Source organism: Drosophila elegans, unplaced genomic scaffold (genome assembly GCF_018152505.1).
Source record: "Drosophila elegans isolate 14027-0461.03 unplaced genomic scaffold, ASM1815250v1 contig_149, whole genome shotgun sequence".
NCBI classification, from domain to species: domain Eukaryota; kingdom Metazoa; phylum Arthropoda; class Insecta; order Diptera; family Drosophilidae; genus Drosophila; species Drosophila elegans.
This window is the reverse complement of record NW_024545513.1, coordinates 25,424,016-25,440,560: the sequence shown is the minus strand read 5'-3', so window position 1 is coordinate 25,440,560 and position 16,545 is coordinate 25,424,016. Positions and strand designations below refer to the sequence as shown.

At 40.2% G+C, this 16,545-nt stretch overlaps 1 long non-coding RNA gene across 1 annotated transcript; it reads right to left on the bottom strand.

Moving 5' to 3' along the window:
* Positions 1–4,668: 4,668 nt before the first annotated feature.
* Positions 4,669–5,825, bottom strand: LOC108141858. Its single transcript, XR_001774272.2, has 3 exons — positions 5,586–5,825; positions 4,845–4,947; positions 4,669–4,784 (listed from the first exon to the last, which is right to left on the bottom strand). It is a non-coding gene; the product is annotated as an uncharacterized LOC108141858 (long non-coding RNA).
* Positions 5,826–16,545: the final 10,720 nt, after the last annotated feature.

Sequence of the window (16,545 nt, the reverse complement as noted above, 5' to 3'; positions counted from 1 at the left end):
TTGCCGATCAATTGTTTTAAAAGTTATCCAATGCTTTGCTAACTTGATATATACACAAAACCTTTTAATTTTATTTACACGGAATTGCCGTTAATTATCCGTAAATTATTTTAACTTGATATCAAGCTAAGCAGTACACCCGTTAATTATCCGTTAATTATTTGTAAAAGAATTAAATTTGCCTCTTGTGTTTTAATATTTAACGGCAAATTCCTGCAAAAGAAAATTTTCGAAAAGTTAAAATTTAGTTTTGTGTACTTGATAACTTGATATCAATATCGCTGTGGAATCCTCTCATGTTATTGAACGTGTAAACCTCGCTAGGCTAGTTAAGGGCAATGGCTCCCTTCTCCAGTATCCACTCAGACAGCAGCTCACCCCGGGAGTAGTTTGCGTGTCTCTCAGCAAAGCGAGAGTTGCTAAACCACATGGGGAATGCTGAATTCGCATCCAGTCCAAGGATTGCGGGAGTTCTGCTGACTTTCAGCAGGAAGGCATCAATGTATCTGAGGTACGGCTCTAGCGGAAAACCGACCCGACAGTATGCGGAGCAAAGGAAGATTGAGTCAAAACTCCCTTGCAGTTTCACGCATAGTCCAAAGTCAGTGGTGAGGGGCTTCACTGGCACGCAGATGACATCGTGATGGTCTACAGCAATGGCTGCGTTTCCACTCGGATCAGAAAAGAGCCTTTGCCGGGCAGGCAGCCTTTCCAAAAACTCGGCTCCGAGGTACGGCTCCTGTAGCAGTGCGAACAGGCATTTTGACTATCACATTCTGTCTAAAGCGTCGGACATCGCAACTTCGCCACGACCACAGTTTGCTTGGATGAAGCTAAACATTAATGTCTGGCATTCACCCTCGCCAGCACCGCCGCATACACAGGACAACCCGGCGACAGCATATGATGCTCCAACGGGTACCCCTTGAATCGGCAATTCCGGCAGTCCGTCGGATTTGTGCAGCCTCGCGCACTGTGGCCGGCCTGTCCGAACTCCGAGCGTAGGGGCAATCTCCTTGCGCACCTTATCCGCAACCTGGTTACTCGTGATACTTGGGTCTTTGCTGACAACGACAGCAGACCAAGTTTCGCGAGGCTTCCTCGGCGCAGGAACCGGAGCAGCGTGCGGCACCGGTAGGCTCGGATACCGCCTACGCCGGTAGGCGGCAATGGGACCACAGCTGGCGCAACGATGGGCGTAGGAGGAGCAAGCGATTGCCGCTTACTCATCTCCTCGAGGACGGCGTTACGCGTTGCCAGCGAAAACACCATTTCCTCGTACCTGTTCAGGCTACGCATCATTGCGCTAGCCTGCACCGAGTTCAACTTGGAAGACACCACATTGGTCACGAACTCCTCCCTTATTTGGGAGAGCTCGCTCGCGACCCTCGACACAGCATCGAGACGATGCTTCTGCATCGAGTTGGCGTCGGTGGGCGCAGTGGGGACAGCAAATTCAGCAGCAGGGGCTACATGGGCAGCACGAGAGGAGGCAACAACAGCTGCAGCACTAGTTGCAGCTTTCGCAGCAACGCTGGCAGCGGGATCGACGACGGCAGCCTTGGATGTAGACGGCCCCTCAAGCGGGGAAGGCGTCTCTTCCAAGTCCGGCTCCGGTAAACCCATCTCTCCTCGCTTAGCAGCTACTTTAGCCTGCGCAACAGACCTGCTAAACAGCTGCTTAACAGCTGACTCCGTACAGCACTGCTCACTCTCAGAGAGCGACGCGCTCTCTTTTTCCAACTTGCACGTGGCGCAAGTGGAAAATTCCCGACCGAAAAACTCGATTTTCCGCGAAAAACGCACCAAGTCTTTCGAGCTCGATTTCCAAGAACCCACTATGCTAGCAGCTGACCCCTTCTGCGATTCTCGCTAGTCCCAGTGTTATCTGGGATTTTGCTGAGCCACATAGGAGATATTGCGTTCGCATCCAGACCGAGGATAGTTGGGTTTCTGCTGGCCAGCAGAAGAACCGCATCCAGGTATCCGATGTAGGGATTGATTTCCGCTCCAAAACGGCAGTATACGGAGGACAAGAAGATTGTGCCATATCTTCCAGTGACTCTCACGCATACTCCGAGCGTCGTTGTCAGTTGTGCAATCGGCATCTGGGTCGTCAACAGCGATGGCAGCCTTGCTGTTGGTGTCCTTAAAGACACGCATATCAGCAGGAAATCCGACGATTTCTCCTCTGTGGTCCACGTAGGGCTCCTGGATCAGTGCAAAGAGATGCCCCGATTCTCTCATCCGTACTGACAGATCGGGGACCGCTTCACGGCGTCGACCGCAATTCGCTTGGGTGAGGCTAAGCATATTAGTGTCTAGCCTGCACCCTCGCTAGCACCGCGCCGTATATCGGGCATGCACCCGAGAGCATATAATGCCCCGAGGGCAGCCCTTTATGGCGGCAGTTCCGGCAGTCCACCGGTTTGGTGCACTTCGCTGCGGTGTGGCCGCTCTCTCCGCACTGACGGCAGACGTTTTCCTTAAAACGGCAGTTCTGCACCTTGTGGTCAAATCCAACACACCTATGGCAAGCATAGGTGCGGACCAGCGATCGGCATCGGTATGAGAACCACTTGATATAGACTCTGCCTACATCAAGCACCGCCAGCGCCTCGTCGTTCACTTCCAGTGCCACATTGACTGTGGCACCGTCGGCTGCAGACCAGGGCTTTGTCGCCAGGTGCACTGCCTTTTGAAAATCCTTTAGAGGTAGGTCCTCAAAATTCTTCTCCTTAAGCTCCAACATAAACTCCTCAGGACCCACTGACGTGTCTACGTCAAACACCGTTACCCTCGCTTTCTCCGCGGGGTTCTTCGCCACTTTTAGGCCCACCTCGGCAAACTTAGTGGAGGCAACCACTTTGGTTAACTCCACCTGCGATGGGGTGCGAATTATCGCACCACCTCGTTTAAGTTCTCGCGCCTCGTGCACCCTTACTCTAAGGGCTGGAGCAACTTCCTTTCTGACCTTCTCAGCAATCTGTCTTCCTGACAGCGCCGGGTCGTCGCAGGCTACTACTGCCGACCACGTTTCGCGCATTTTCGCTATTCGTGGGGCAGCAACGGGGGCTGCTGGGACAGCTTGAGGGGCAACGGGGTGCGCGCCCAGAGCAGCGGTGGCTGCATATGAGGCAACCGTGGGGGCAGCCGGTGGCGGCATAGCCAGGCGGGACTCCAGTGATCCGCAGCGCAACATTAGTGCCACGACTAGTTCGTCGTAGCGACTTAATGCTTCCGACATCCAGCTCGCTTGCTTCTGGCTCATCAAGAGCATGCCACGCCTAGCCATCTTCTGAGCTGTGGATAGCTCAAAAAGAACAGCGGCGTGACCGGCGGCGACGACATTGGTTGCGCTGGACTTCGGTATTTCGGCCGCGTGGACGGCCGTCGTTACCGAGGCTCCCTTCCCAGTCAAAACAGCGGAGGCCAAGCTGGCCGTGGCCAAAATGGCAGCGTTCCTAGCTGCGGCATCATCCACAGCCTTCGCAGCAACATCCTCAGTAGCATCCGGAGTAGCCTTCAAGGCAGCCTTTGCGGCAGCGTTCGCAGCAGCAATCTCAGCAGCCTCCATGGCTGCATGCGACATCCCCTGCCCCTCCAATGAGGAGAGGGTCTCCTCGAGCATCGGCTCCGGGCCACCAGTTGCGCCAAGGACAGCAACAACTTTTGCCTGCGAGGCATCCCGCGGCGTACCCTTGCCGCGTTTGCCTTTACGGCGACCTCTGCCTACGTCCTCGTCGCGCTGCTTGATCTGCTGGACGCCGACATCTCGCTTTCTGAAGCGCTCATAGTGGCTCCCCCTTTCGGGATAGCCGACGCCATCTGGCGGAGCTAATTATCGATTTCGGTTTTTGAATAGTCTACTCACCAAAGTCGAATACACACTTCCGTCAACGAGGTGGCAACTCCAGGTATAACCGGGACACACACCCGCTAAACAGCTGCTCAACAGCTGACGTGGCACAGCACTGCTCTCTCTCAGAGAGCGACGCGCTCACTTTTTCCAAATTGCACGTGGCGCAAGTGGAAAATTTTCAGCAGAAAACTACGCACAAACGCGAAAAATGCACCGAACGCTTACTTTTTTGAGCACTTTCTAACTATACAGTTTTGGAATTAAATTCCGCGTACTTTAGTCAATATCGAAAAACAGGCAGGAGCGCACGAAAAACACGTCCGCTCACCGAAACTTTCCAAGACCGACTGAGTAGATAGGGACAGTAGGAATCTCGTTAATCCATTCATGCGCGTCACTAATTAGATGACGAGGAATTTTTTTTTTTTTTGACGCGAGGATGGAAAATCTTGATAGATACGAGTTCGATCGTTTCCGATACGCATCGATGACTCGCATGCACGATTCGTTGCAGATCTCAGACAAAGAGAGAATTAGCTCTGCAACGCCTACGTACTAAAAACCACCTCATACCACGACGGCTGTGCAGTGTTGAGACAGGTACCATTTTTTTTACCTAGGTAAGGTAAAAGGTAGTTGCAAATATTTGTACTTAGGTAAGGCAAAAGGTATGCAATATTTTCTGTACCTAGGTAAAGGTAAAAGGTAAAAAATACAACTTAAAAATTTTTTAAATTTGAAATTTATATTATCAGTTTCTTATTCTGAGATACAAAGATATAAACATAAGTCACATTGGTTTCTTTTTTTGAGATCGTCAGATCTATAAACATATGTATATATCATTGGTTTCTTTTTCTGAGATACAAAGACATAGTGGTAACATTTCCGTTACAATGTAGTCACAAATTTCATTATTTACCTGCAATATTTAAAATATATTAAATTAAATTAAGTTATATTTAAATCTTTTTATGTTTACCTGGACTGAGTTAAGAGTACTGAAGCAGGATTTTCGATCTTTTGCCTCACCGGAAATTTTCACTTCTATTTCTGAATAGAAAATAACTGTTCGGGTGAACCCTCTGAAAAAAAGTTTCTTAATGTTTTAATGTCTTCATTATACTTGTTTAATTTAAACATTATTATGTGCTTAGTCATACATATATTTATAAAAATGTGGTTTAATAAAAACAAATAGTTTTACATTTTTTGGTGGAAAATAAAACCGCTTAAAAATATTGGTAATTGTTAAAGAATGACCACCCCATCAATGTCCATAAAATTATGTATGTATTTATGTATCCGCCAATTTCTTATTAAAATGCACTTTTAGATTATTTAAACTTATGGAAAATAATTTTCGCGCGAAAAATGCATGTGCATGGATATGCACATTTACATTTAAACACACACTCCAATAAGCACATATTCATACATATATGATGCATACATAAATATGTGCTTGTTCACATACTCAAATAATTCGAAGGTGCATTAAAAAAAATTGCGGGAATCGTGCTGCTTCATGCTATGATTGTTTAAATGTTTTAATGAAATAGGCACAATCTATACATAAATACATACATATGGTCATATTCACATTGATGACTGCACCCCATAAATGTATGAATAAGCACATATGTATGTTTAAAAGCACATGTGCATGTCTACGCACATGCATTTTTTCGCGCGGAAATGAATTTATCAACAGTTCACTTACCTTCAGATGTTTATGCAAGTTGCCGGTTGACTTTTCATCAAATTTGATAGTTTTGTTCACACACAGTTTACACTTCCCGTCCGGTAAAAAGAAAGTACCATTTAAAATTGATGGTAGCTCCTTTTTTTCTGCGTCTTCTTTGCTCATTTTAAGATTTGTTGTGGCGTTTTCTAGGAACCGATGTCATCGATAAAAGTGCACTGTTTAGGTAGCAACGGCATTGCTAATTTAGCATTATACCAAATTCCAACGGAAAATATTTTTGCATTCTATCTATCTATCATATTTCTAAGTTTTCGATTGCATTGCTGTGAAGCAGGGCTATTTCTAATATGCACAATATTTACATACACGTATGGAAGTACCTAAATACCTTACATAGCTAAAACTTAAGGTAAACGAAAATTCGTACCTAGGTAAGGTAAAAGGTAGCCAAATATTTTTTACCTAGGTAAGGTAAAAGATACCGAAAAAAATAGCTAGGTACAAGTACCTAGATACACCCCAACACTGCGGCTATGTTTATATTTTTATTAGTTTCCAAATATTGAATGCCAAGGTAGCAGGCAGTGTTATGGACCAAACATATTAGCTAAGTCCAACACGTATGTATCAGCTGAGGCACATAAACTGTGTGAAGCAGTTATGACTTCCTCGTATCACTCAGACACTTATCATATGTGATTCGTGTGTGGAGAGGAGGTCCTTCGTGATCAACCGTTACCTTATTGACAGCACCAGATTCCTCTCCAGTTTAGAGTTGCCGAGTGAAACTCTATTTCAAAAACCACTCCGAATCGTCGCCGCAATACAGTTTTTATGTTCGGTCTGTCATATCTCTTGACTTTGCGTTGTTGCGCTTTATCAATCGTCTGTCACAACCTGAGCGTCAATCACATGAATGTGATTATCTCGGATCACTACCAGGTCTGGTTTATTCAAGCCGGATTCGCAATGCAAACTTGGTTTAACAATGACCACGCAGTCTCTTCTCTCAAGTCCCACCTTGATTGAATTTACTACGGAGTTGTGTCTAGCTACCCGCCTCCCATGCGTCCGGTAACATTTCTGCATGTTGTGGTTTGTTGTTTCGGAAGCATCACATCCTTCACGACACTGTCGATCCAACTCGTGCCTTCCCCTCGTAGTAGGAGACTTTCAAGGTTGGGCATTTATTCGTATTCGAACTCCGTTCAAATATTCCTTTCCTTTTAGCAAACGCGTGGGTTGACTTATCCATCCGTGTTGCGGGACATAATGCCCTGCTTCACGGAGATCGCTGCCATCACTAGACATGTACAATCTATTTGCAAAATACTTTTCTATTGCCGGACGGGATAGCAATTCTGTATGTTCCGCTAGTAATCTTACCCGGGCCCTCCGCTTTTCGTCGTCGATGATAGAGCTGGCTATCTCGGATTCTTCGAGATGAGGCCATTTTATACTGCTCAATCTTCTTTAACGAAACATCGGTGCCATCCATCTTATTGATGGAATTCCGAGTCCCCCACATACATGGGGGCGTGAATGAATGCTACCGGCACATCCAGTGGAAGATTTAACCACCTTCTCACATAGAATCGTACAAGTTTGTCAAACTTCCTTAAAACGCCTATCGTCTCACTCCCAAGGGTTAAGTTGTGGCTGATATGATTTATGCACGCCCAGTCCTCTAAGATTCTTAATTAATTGCCGTTAATTATCCCTAAATTATTCGTGAAAGAATTAAATTTGCCTCTTGTGTTTGAATATTTAACAGCAAATTCATGCAAAAGAAAATTTTCGAAAAGTTGATATCTTGATATCCATATCGCTGTGGAATCCTCTCATGATATTGAACGTGTAAACCTCGTTAGGATGGTTAAGGGCAATGGCTCCCTTCTCCAGTATCCCCAGGCGTAGTTTGCATGTCGCTCAGCAAAGCGAGAGAGTTTGCTAAACCAGATGGGGGATGCTGCGTTCCCATCCAGTCCAAGGATTGCAGGAGTTCTGCTGACTTGCAGCATCCATTTATCTGAGGTACGGAAGCAAAGGAGCCAAAACTCCCTTGCAGCCTCACGCATACGCCAAAATCAGTGGTGAGGGGCACCACTGGCATGCAGATGACATCGTGATGGTCCACAGCAATGGCTGCGTTTCCACTCGGATCAGAAAAGAGCCTTTGCCCTGCGGGCAGCCTTTCCAAAAACTCGGCTCCGAGGTACGGCTCCTGCAGCAGTGCGAACAGGCAATTTGACTATCGCATTCTGACTAAAGCGTCGGACATCGCAACTTCGCCTCGACCACAGTTTGCTTGGATTAAGTTAAACATTAATGTCTGGCATTAATGATGGATCATGGTCATGGATCCGGGAGCATCGACCAGCAACGCCAACACATAAAAAAACAAATTGACACCGCTACTCCAGCATTGACCAGCAGCGTAAACTGGCCGATTGCTGCAACAGAGCTTATTTTAATTTTAAGACAATTATTGAATATATATAATTAATGTATATACAAACTCCAGGAACACACCAGCCCGATTTGCCAAATAGTAAAACACTTTAATTGTCTTTTTAGTTAATTTTTATTTCACAACCGCACGCTCTCGTTGTCTTCAAGTAAGTGGCAAGGGTACGCATGTGCATACAAAAGGAAACAAAAACGTTCTTTGAAAGAGAGGGAGAGAACAAAGAGAGGAGAGGGCTTTGCCTCTCTCTGAGATCTTCATTGTTCATCCCCTTCCCACACACACACCATGTGTATATGTATAAGTGTGACTTTTGGTATTCTCAACACGCCACCTCAAAAGTTACACTGATACAATTTAAGGAATAACAAAAGATAATTTTCTGACGAGTTTGTGCATTTTCAAATGGTTGTAATATTTTTTTTTTTTTTTTCTGGGGACTCTTTTTTTTTTTTTCTGATCCAGCATTTGCTGCAAAGAATTGGGGAAACCCAGTAAAACCCAATCAGATCATTCAAAAACATAAATTAACAAGATTCGCTTATATAAACAGTAATGGTTAGACTAGAAATTATTTTGGTTTGATTATTGTTAAATATATATATATATTCCAAGAGATCCAGTTTGGCTTGGTTTAAAGGTGAATTATAAATTAGCAAAAACTCCATATAAAGGTTCAGGGTGAAGGTCCAGTTAGCCCCATTTGGTCTCGCAGTGCAGTGAACCTAGCTGTTGGTAGTGGCTTCGTTAAAATATCAGCCAATTGGAAATCTGTGGAAATATACTTGACACAGATTAGTTTGTTTTCAATTTGTTCCCTGGTAAAATGATATTTGATATCTATGTGCTTAGATCTCTTGTGGCAAGTAGGATTATTGGCTATACTAATACAACCTTGGTTGTCTTCAAAAATATCTATTGGGCCAGTTAACTTTAATTTAATTTCATTTATTAATGACTTTAGCCATAATGCTTCTCTAACACCTTCAAATAAGGCCATATATTCGGCTTCGGTAGATGAAGCAGCAACTGATTTTTGTTTCATAGTACTCCAGGATATTGAACAATTTCCAAACATTTTAAATATATATCCTGTAGTACTTCTCCTATCAGTCTCATTTCCAGCCCAATCAGAATCGACATACCCTATAAGAATATTATCCACTTTAAGATTCCTTTTTGAACGATAACTTTAAGTCAACAGTTCCTTTTAGGTATCTTAAAACTCGTTTAAGACATTGCCATAATTCTTTGTTATTATTATTAGTATACCGGCTTAAGATACTAATTGATGTACTCAAATCCGGACGTGTACACAACATTATGTACATTAAACAGCCAATTAAATTCCTACATGGTGCTTCACATGATTCTTCAGCTTGCAAGTCCTCATAATTTAGTTTGCTTGGAAGAGGGGTACTAACTGGATTGCAATCTTCCATATTGAATTTCTTTAAGACATTTTTAATATATGCAGATTGACTGCGACAAATTTGATCATCTTTTCGATCAATTTTTATACCAAGGAAATGTCGTATTTCACATAAGTCAGTCATTTGAAACGTACTTGAAAGATAAGTTTTAAATATAGACATACTTTCGGAATTACTGGTGGCAATTACCACATCGTCAACGTATAATAATATATATATATTTTTACTTATATCTCCCTTATTTAAAATATATATACATCGGTCTACTTCTGGATTCTGAAATCCAAATTGTTTAAGTGCACTTTCAAAAACCTCAAACCAGCATCGCGCAGCTTGCTTAAGGCCATAAATAGCTTTATTTAGTTTACATACTTTATTTCCATCATACTGGTTTAAACCTTTTGGAACCTTCATGTAAATTTCATCCTTTAAAGTTACATTTAAAAATGCTGTTTTTACATCCATATGATGAATCAGTAAATTATATTGATTAGAAAATGCTAAAAGAAATCTGAAACTAGAAATTCGTGCAACAGGTGCAAAGGTCTCGTCATAATCTATCATATATTCTTGGGTAAAGCCCCTTGCTACCAGTCTTGCCTTATATTTTAGAAAATTACCATTTTCGTCTTGCTTTAAACTAAAAACCCACTTGCAATCTACTATGTTTTTATCCATAGGCCTTTGCACTAAGCACCATGTATTATTTACAAAATGAGAATTTAGTTCATCTTGAATGGCTTCCTCCCACAAGGTTCTGTCATCGCGAAATTTAATTTCCTCATATGTATTGGGAATATCACTTAAACACAATTGGGTATTCATAAGACATTTTTCTAAAAATCTATATGATAATTTTGGTTTATCTTTATTTCTCTCACTGCGTCTGACTTGTTGATTTTCATTTTCTTGTATATTATCACCAATTCCAACTACTGGATCGGTATTCTCGAGACAAGTGGAATTTTCATTTGAGTTTTCACCAGACTTTGAATCCATTGATTCATTCATTTCCTGTGATGGAAAAACTAACTCTTCATTCTCTCCAATTTGAGAATCATGACTTCTGCTAACATCATTATGTTTTACCACAGAGTCATTTTCATTTAAAGTCATAGATTTTATGCTTTTTTCGTCCACCACTACATCTCTAGCTATCACAAATTTTCTCGATTCCTCATTCCACAATTTATAGCCATTTGGCTCATACCCGACGAGTATAGTCTTGATCGATTTGTCATCAAATTTTCGCTTATGCACTTTATTTAGTGCGTATACAGTCGATCCAAATATTTTTAAATATTTTAATATTGGCTTCTTTTTATGCCACATCTCATATGGTGTTTTTCTTATATTTCCCAAAGCTCTACTTGGGGACCTATTAACTAAATAAGTTGCTGTTAAAACAGCTTCACCCCAAAAACTTTTATTAAGTTTAGTACAGTTAATCATAGAGCGAGCTTTTTCGGTGATTGTCCTAATCATCCGCTCTGCAACACCATTCAATTGTGGGGTATGAGGAACCGTTAAGTGATAGCTGATACCTTTTTCGATACAAAATTCACGCATTTCATTAGAGAGGTATTCCCTGCCATTATCAATATATAGATTTACCATTTTTAAGTTGAAATGAGCCTCACTTTTTGCCACAAAGTCTTTGAATACAAAAAACATGTCTGATTTATAAGTTATTAGATATGTCACACAGTAATGTGTAAACTGATCAATAAATACTACATAGTAGTTTTTATTATCAATAGTTGAGGGCGTAATCGGACCACATACATCAGAATGAACTACGAACAATGGGCGGTCAATATTTTCTTTGTTTTTAGATTTTTCAAATTTTAGCCTAGATTGTTTTCCGTTAATACATGCCTCACATAATTCATTTCTATTTAGCTGTACGTTTTTTATAAGTTCAATATCTTCAAACAAGCTGTTTCGTTTAATTTCTAAGAATTTTCCTACACTAATATGACCTAACCTTTCATGCCACAAGCGATATTCTGCATCATTTAAAATTTTGGATGTATATACTTTATTATTTAAATAAAATTTCACAATCGGTACATTATATTTACATATCCCTTCAAATGCCAAGTTACCATTTTTGATTACTTTTATTCCATCCGGAATGATTCGACGGACATTCCAGCATCTAGCATCTTCTTCACGGATAGTAAATTGTGCGGGATTTCCTTGCAGTACAGCACGTTTTGTAATGTAATGTTTTTTTTCAGAACTGTTAAGGCTAACTAGTCCTTTCGCAGTAGCATACACAAATTCTCCACGCTTTGCAATCTCAATCGCCACACTTGGATTTATATTCTCATACTCGGAAAACAGAGTTATGTCGTTTACTATGTGATCTGACGCCCCTGAATCTAATATAAAATCTACGCCATCTATCTTTTCACTGGAATTAGCTAATTTCATCATAAATGCAAACGAGCGTTCTGGCTGCGTTGCTGTTGCCATCTGAGCCTGTCTCTCTCTAGCATTACTCTGGACATGAACATTCTGGTTGCCACCTGCCTGCCTTTTTAAGGAGAAACAGTCTTTCTTTATATGGCCTAATTTGCCGCAATGAAAACACTTCAACTTAGGCTTAGACTTATTCTGAAATTGTTTCTTCACAAATTTTGTTATTTTGTTTTTGTATGTGTTATCCCTAGGCTCTCGATTGCCTATAGCCTGCAACACTTTTGCACTTGTGTCCTTGCCAGCACCTTTTAGTTTAATTTCGTGATCTAGAAGCCGAGTCTTTACAAAGGCTAATGTTAAATTGCTCTCAGATAGAGTTTCTATCGCTGTTATTACCCCATCATAGCTAGTTGGAAGTGTTAGAAGCAAATGGGACACTTTGTCCATTTCATCTATCTTGGCTCCCGCCGCAACTAACTCAGTAACCAAATCATCAAATAAACGAAAGTGGTTTACTAGCGGAGTATCACCCTTCAATTTTAAAGACAATAGTTGTTTGCGTAATGAAAGTTGAGATGCCAGACTTTTACGCTCGTAAATAGTATCCAAATTTTTAAAAATTTCCTTAGCCGAGTTCCCATTGTTGGCAAACACTAAAAAAGAGTCACTCAAGTATTCAATTATAAGACTCTTTGCATTTCTCTCTGCTCGCTTCACTTCCTCACTTTCCTTATCACTTGGTTCCTCATCAATTACTTTTATCAAATCGTTTTCCTCTCACAAAGCCCTGACTCTAAATTTCCATATGGAATACTTTTCCCCGTTAAAAGGTGTTATATTTCTCTTTCCCTTTTCCATCTTCCGAGAATAACTGTTCTTCATTTTCGGTTGCTATGCGCTTCTCAGAATTTTTTTGTTGCTGGTCTGCTCTAACACTCGCACTGAAAAATGAAAAATGTGCGCCAATTTGGTGCGTCGTTATACATATATGTATATGTACGTTGTTCACTTATAAGCACAAATTTCAATAGTAATTATTTTGTTTAGACTTGATTTAAGTTTTAATTTGTTTCACTTTTTTTTTTTTTTTTTTTATTTCACTTTTATTATTCGGTAACAATTAAAGCATTTTTCTATAGCACTTAGCTGCAAATTGTGACTGGGCCCATAACCTATTGAATATATATAATTAATGTATATACAAACTCCAGGAACACACCAGCCCGATTTGCCAAATAGTAAAACACTTTAATTGTCTTTTTAGTTAATTTTTATTTCACAACCGCACGCTCTCGTTGTCTTCAAGTAAGTGGCAAGGGTACGCATGTGCATACAAAAGGAAACAAAAACGTTCTTTGAAAGAGAGGGAGAGAACAAAGAGAGGAGAGGGCTTTGCCTCTCTCTGAGATCTTCATTGTTCATCCCCTTCCCACACACACACCATGTGTATATGTATAAGTGTGACTTTTGGTATTCTAAGCTAAGTGCTATAGAAAAATGCTTTAATTGTTACCGAATAATAAAAGTGAAATAAAAAAAAAAAAAAAAGAAACAAATTAAAACTTAAATCAAGTCTAAACAAAATAATTACTATTGAAATTTGTGCTTATAAGTGAACAACGTACATATACATATATGTATAACGACGCACCAAATTGGCGCACATTTTTCATTTTTCAGTGCGAGTGTTAGAGCAGACCAGCAACAAAAAAATTCTGAGAAGCGCATAGCAACCGAAAATGAAGAACAGTTATTCTCGGAAGATGGAAAAGGGAAAGAGAAATATAACACCTTTTAACGGGGAAAAGTATTCCATATGGAAATTTAGAGTCAGGGCTTTGTTAGAGGAAAACGATTTGATAAAAGTAATTGATGAGGAACCAAGTGATAAGGAAAGTGAGGAAGTGAAGCGAGCAGAGAGAAATGCAAAGAGTCTTATAATTGAATACTTGAGTGACTCTTTTTAGTGTTTGCCAACAATGGGAACTCGGCTAAGGAAATTTTTAAAAATTTGGATACTATTTACGAGCGTAAAAGTCTGGCATCTCAACTTTCATTACGCAAACAACTATTGTCTTTAAAATTGAAGGGTGATACTCCGCTAGTAAACCACTTTCGTTTATTTGATGATTTGGTTACTGAGTTAGTTGCGGCGGGAGCCAAGATAGATGAAATGGACAAAGTGTCCCATTTGCTTCTAACACTTCCAACTAGCTATGATGGGGTAATAACAGCGATAGAAACTCTATCTGAGAGCAATTTAACATTAGCCTTTGTAAAGACTCGGCTTCTAGATCACGAAATTAAACTAAAAGGTGCTGGCAAGGACACAAGTGCAAAAGTGTTGCAGGCTATAGGCAATCGAGAGCCTAGGGATAACACATACAAAAACAAAATAACAAAATTTGTGAAGAAACAATTTCAGAATAAGTCTAAGCCTAAGTTGAAGTGTTTTCATTGCGGCAAATTAGGCCATATAAAGAAAGACTGTTTCTCCTTAAAAAGGCAGGCAGGTGGCAACCAGAATGTTCATGTCCAGAGTAATGCTAGAGAGAGACAGGCTCAGATGGCAACAGCAACGCAGCCAGAACGCTCGTTTGCATTTATGATGAAATTAGCTAATTCCAGTGAAAAGATAGATGGCGTAGATTTTATATTAGATTCAGGGGCGTCAGATCACATAGTAAACGACATAACTCTGTTTTCCGAGTATGAGAATATAAATCCAAGTGTGGCGATTGAGATTGCAAAGCGTGGAGAATTTGTGTATGCTACTGCGAAAGGACTAGTTAGCCTTAACAGTTCTGGAAAAACATTACATTACAAAACGTGCTGTACTGCAAGGAAATCCCGCACAATTTACTATCCGTGAAGAAGATGCTAGATGCTGGAATGTCCGTCGAATTCAATCCGGATGGAATAAAAGTAATCAAAAATGGTAACTTGGCATTTGAAGGGATATGTAAATATAATGTACCGATTGTGAAATTTTATTTAAATAGTAAAGTATATACATCCAAAATTTTAAATGATGCAGAATATCGCTTGTGGCATGAAAGGTTAGGTCATATTAGTGTAGGAAAATTCTTAGAAATTAAACGAAACAGCTTGTTTGAAGATATTGAACTTATAAAAACGTACAGCTAAATAGAAATGAATTATGTGAGGCATGTATTAACGGAAAACAATCTAGGCTAAAATTTGAAAAATCTAAAAACAAAGAAAATATTGACCGCCCATTGTTCGTAGTTCATTCTGATGTATGTGGTCCGATTACGCCCTCAACTATTGATAATAAAAACTACTATGTAGTATTTATTGATCAGTTTACACATTACTGTGTGACATATCTAATAACTTATAAATCAGACATGTTTTTTGTATTCAAAGACTTTGTGGCAAAAAGTGAGGCTCATTTCAACTTAAAAATGGTAAATCTATATATTGATAATGGCAGGGAATACCTCTCTAATGAAATGCGTGAATTTTGTGTCGAAAAAGGTATCAGCTATCACTTAACGGTTCCTCATACCCCACAATTGAATGGTGTTGCAGAGCGGATGATTAGGACAATCACCGAAAAAGCTCGCTCTATGATTAACTGTACTAAACTTAATAAAAGTTTTTGGGGTGAAGCTGTTTTAACAGCAACTTATTTAGTTAATAGGTCCCCAAGTAGAGCTTTGGGAAATATAAGAAAAACACCATATGAGATGTGGCATAAAAAGAAGCCAATATTAAAATATTTAAAAATATTTGGATCGACTGTATACGCACTAAATAAAGTGCATAAGCAAAAATTTGATGACAAATCGATCAAGACTATACTCGTCGGGTATGAGCCAAATGGCTATAAATTGTGGAATGAGGAATCGAGAAAATTTGTGATAGCTAGAGATGTAGTGGTGGACGAAAAAAGCATAAAATCTATGACTTTAAATGAAAATGACTCTGTGGTAAAACATAATGATGTTAGCAGAAGTCATGATTCTCAAATTGGAGAGAATGAAGAGTTAGTTTTTCCATCACAGGAAATGAATGAATCAATGGATTCAAAGTCTGGTGAAAACTCAAATGAAAATTCCACTTGTCTCGAGAATACCGATCCAGTAGTTGGAACTGGTGATAATATACAAGAAAATGAAAATCAACAAGTCAGACGCAGTGAGAGAAATAAAGATAAACCAAAATTATCATATAGATTTTTAGAAAAATGTCTTATGAATACCCAATTGTGTTTAAGTGATATTCCCAATACATATGAGGAAATTAAATTTCGCGATGACAGAACCTTGTGGGAGGAAGCCATTCAAGATGAACTAAATTCTCATTTTGTAAATAATACATGGTGCTTAGTGCAAAGGCCTATGGATAAAAACATAGTAGATTGCAAGTGGGTTTTTAGTTTAAAGCAAGACGAAAATGGTAATTTTCTAAAATATAAGGCAAGACTGGTAGCAAGGGGCTTTACCCAAGAATATATGATAGATTATGACGAGACCTTTGCACCTGTTGCACGAATTTCTAGTTTCAGATTTCTTTTAGCATTTTCTAATCAATATAATTTACTGATTCATCATATGGATGTAAAAACAGCATTTTTAAATGGAACTTTAAAGGATGAAATTTATATGAAGGTTCCAAAAGG